Below are 3,595 nucleotides of genomic sequence, written 5' to 3'. Positions count from 1 at the left end.
AAGAAAAGAAAGAAATTAGCCAGGCATGGTGGCTCGTGCCTGTAGTCCCAGCTACTCAGGAGGCTGAAGGCAGGAGAATCGCTTGAACCCACGAGGTGGAGGTTGCAGTGAGCTGAGATCGTGCCACTGCACAGCCTGGGTGACAGAGCGAGACTCCGTCTCAAAAATGATAATAAAAGAAAAAAGAAACAGAAATGCTTGTCACTTCACCTCTTCATCTGCTGTTCCCTGAGTGGGCATCTCTCTGAGAAAGTTGACTCTATCTGTAAGCACTTTTGACACGATGCCTGGAGCCATGAGTCTTTGCACAGGCCAACAGAAATATTAAAGACCTAGGGAATAAGATCTCCACATTCTAAAATACAAGAACAATTACAAAAGAAAAAAAAAGGTAACATTATGTCAGCCTCACTAAGCGTAAAATTGAGAATTCATTCAACTCCCATTTAGATTGTTTTTGAGGCTAGGTGACCTCATTCAGCAAGAATTCCTAAGCACATCCAACCAATCATCCATTCATTGCTAGCTAGAACTAAAAGAATCATTACAAAATCCCTTTCAAAATGTTTCCAGCAAAAGAAAAAAGTCCTTGGCCTTGCTTTCATATGTCGGACATCATGCAGTGTGATATCTTCCAAAGCAACAGTACAGAGTCAGAGAATGTGTATAAACAGCCTGGAAAGTGCCAAAAAAAAAAGTCCCCCTTGTGTTCTGGGCCCCTCTCCTACCAATACCCGAGACACTGCGGGAAAATGTATCTGTCCCAATAGCCCAAGCTAAAGTCTCAGGGCTGACTCTGATAGGCTGAGCTTGGGCCATGTAATATTCCTACACCAATCACTAACATCATGGGAAGCAATTAATGCTCTGATGGGCTGAGCTTGGCCCAATGAGGACCTCACTGATGCCAAAGTGGGTCAGTGATCCCAAATCCACTCCGCAGTGTAGAGATAGGGACCAGACCAGGGATTCCCCACTGAGACTGATTCTGGCCTCAGAGGACTTTTATCACTACCTAGAGACATTTTTGGTGGTCGCCACAGAGTTGAGGGTGGGATGCTACTGACATCTAGTGGGTAAAAGCTGCTAAACGACCTCTGATGCACCACCACTAAGAATGGTGCCAACTGTATGCTCGAGAGGCTGATGGAGGGCTAGCTAGCGCAGGTCCTCAAAGTCCCTTCCTTTATTTGTTTTTGTTTTTGTTTTTTTTCTCTGAGAGGGAGTCTTGCTGTGTTGCCCAGGCTGGAACCCAGCGGAGTGATCCCAGCTCACTGCAACCACCACCTCCCAGGTTCAAGCCATTCTCCTACCTCAGCCTCCCAAGTACCCAGGATTACAGGAGTCCACCATCACGCCCAGCTAATTTTTGTATCTTTAGCAGAGACAGGGTTTTACCATGTTGGCCAGGCTGGTCTCAAACTCCTGGCCTCAAGTGATCCGCCCACCTCAGCCTCCCAAAGTGCTGGGGTTACTGGCATGAGCCACCACACCTGGTCCCTCAAGGTCCCTTCTTATTCACATTGGCTAACCGAGGCCAGAGAGAGGCTGTGAATCTCTCAATGTCCCCCAAGCCTGGGGCGTGGCAAACCTGTGGGCACCGGACAGTAGGCAGCAGAGGCTGGCTCCCCCACCCTGACCCTCACCCCCACCCCAGGCAGAGACAGACAGAGATACAGGACCCTGAGAGCTGAGTTGCTGGAGGTGTTTCTGGTTTTGTTTGTTCAGAGACAGGGTCTTGCTGTGTAGCCCAGGCTGGACTTGAACTCCTGGCTCAAGCAATCCTCCTGCCTCAGTCTCCCAATCCAAGAAGCTGGAACTACAGGTGTGTACCACCATACCCAGTTAAGTTGCAGTTTCATTGTGGCAAAGTACACATAACAAAAACATTACCACTTTAGGCCAGGCGCAGTGGCTGCCACTTGTAATCCCAGCACTTTGGGAAGCCGAGGCAGGCGGATCATGAGGTCCGGAGATTGAGACCAACCTGGCTAACAAAGTGAAACTCCGTCTCTACTAAAAATACAAAAATTAGCCGGACGTGATGGCGGGCACCTGTAGTCCCAGTTACTTGGGAGTCTGAGGTAGGAGAATGGCATGAACCCGGGAGGCGGAGCTTGCATTGAGCCAAGATCATGCCACTGCACTCCAGCCTGGGCAACAGAGCAAGACTCTGTCTCAAAAAAAAAAAAAAAAATTAGCATTTTAACCAGTGTATTTTATTTCTATTTTTTGAGGCAGGGTCTTGCTCTGTTACCCAGGCTGGAGTGCAGTGGGGTGATCATAGCTCACTGCAGCCTCCATATCCTGGGCTCAAGCAATTCTTCTGCCTCAGCCCCACAACTAGGCAAGCACTGCCATTCCTGGATAGTTTCTTATTTTTTGTAGAGACTGGTCTATCTATGTTGCCTGAGCTGGTGTCGAACTCCTGGCCTCAAGCAACCTCTCACCTCGGCTTCCAAAAGTGCTGGGATTACAGGTGTGACCCACCTCGCCCAGCCTTTAACCACTTTGAAGTGTACAATTCAGTGGGATTTAGCACATTCACGGTCTTAGGCAACTATCGCTACTATCTGGTTCCAGAATATTTTAATCACCCAACAGGAAACGCTGTCCCCATTAGCAATCACTCCCCATTCCCCCTTCCTCATCCCTGGCAGCCACTAATCTACTGTCTGTCTATGGATTTGCTTGTTCTTTTTTTTTTTGTTTTTTCTTGAGACAGCGTCTTGCTTTGTCGCCCAGGGTGCAGTGCAGCAGCACGAGCTCAGCTCACTGCAACCTCCACCTCTCAGATTCAAGCGATTCTCCTGCCTCAGTCTCCCAAGTAGCTGGGATTACAGGCACGCGCAACCACGCCCAGCTAATTTTTGTATTTTTAGTAGAGACCGGGTTTCACCATGTTGGCCAGGTTGTTCTCCACCACGTGACTTCAGGTGATCCACCCACCTCAGCCTCCCAAAGTGCTGGGATTACAAGCATGAGCCACTGCGCCCAGCCGGGATTTGCCTGTTCTGTACATTTCAGATCAATGACACCTCACACTCTGTGGCTATTTGCATCTGGCTTCTCTCACTCAGCATCATGTTCTCCTGTTTCATCCACATTGTAGAATGGAAGGGTGCCTCATTCCTTACATGCTGCATCATATTCCCTCATATGGGTATTCCACCAACAGGGATGGTTCTTTTTTTTTTTAGACGGAGTCTCGCTCTGTCACCCAGGCTGGAGTGCAGTGGCATGATCTCGGTTCACTGCAAGCTCCGCCTCCCGGGTTCACACCATTCTCCTGCCTCAGCCTCCCGAGTAGCTGGGACTACAGGCACGCCCCATCACGCCCGGCTAATTTTTTTGTATTTTTAGTAGAGATGGGGTTTCACCGTGTTAGCCAGGACAGTCTCAATCTCCTGACCTCGTGATCCGCCCACCTTGGCCTCCCAAAGTGCTGGGATTACAGGCGTGAGCCACCCCGCCAGGCTAGGGAGGCTTCTTAAGAGATAGAGCAGGTGGCTGGGCACAGTGACTCACGCCTGTAATCCCAGCACTTTGGGAGGCCAAGGCAGGTGGATCACCTGAGGTCAGGAGTTCGAGACCA

General features: G+C 49.7%; 1 protein-coding gene across 1 annotated transcript in view; it reads left to right on the top strand.

The window, feature by feature from the left end:
* The window catches only part of TMEM221 (transmembrane protein 221), a 12,795-nt gene that overhangs the window by 5,736 nt on the left and 3,464 nt on the right, over nucleotides 1-3,595 (top strand). The window lies entirely within an intron of this gene.

The sequence above is a fragment of the Mandrillus leucophaeus genome, unplaced genomic scaffold, assembly GCF_000951045.1.
Source record: "Mandrillus leucophaeus isolate KB7577 unplaced genomic scaffold, Mleu.le_1.0 Scaffold11, whole genome shotgun sequence".
In the NCBI taxonomy this organism is placed as follows: domain Eukaryota; kingdom Metazoa; phylum Chordata; class Mammalia; order Primates; family Cercopithecidae; genus Mandrillus; species Mandrillus leucophaeus.
This window is presented reverse-complemented; position numbering and strand designations above follow the sequence as displayed.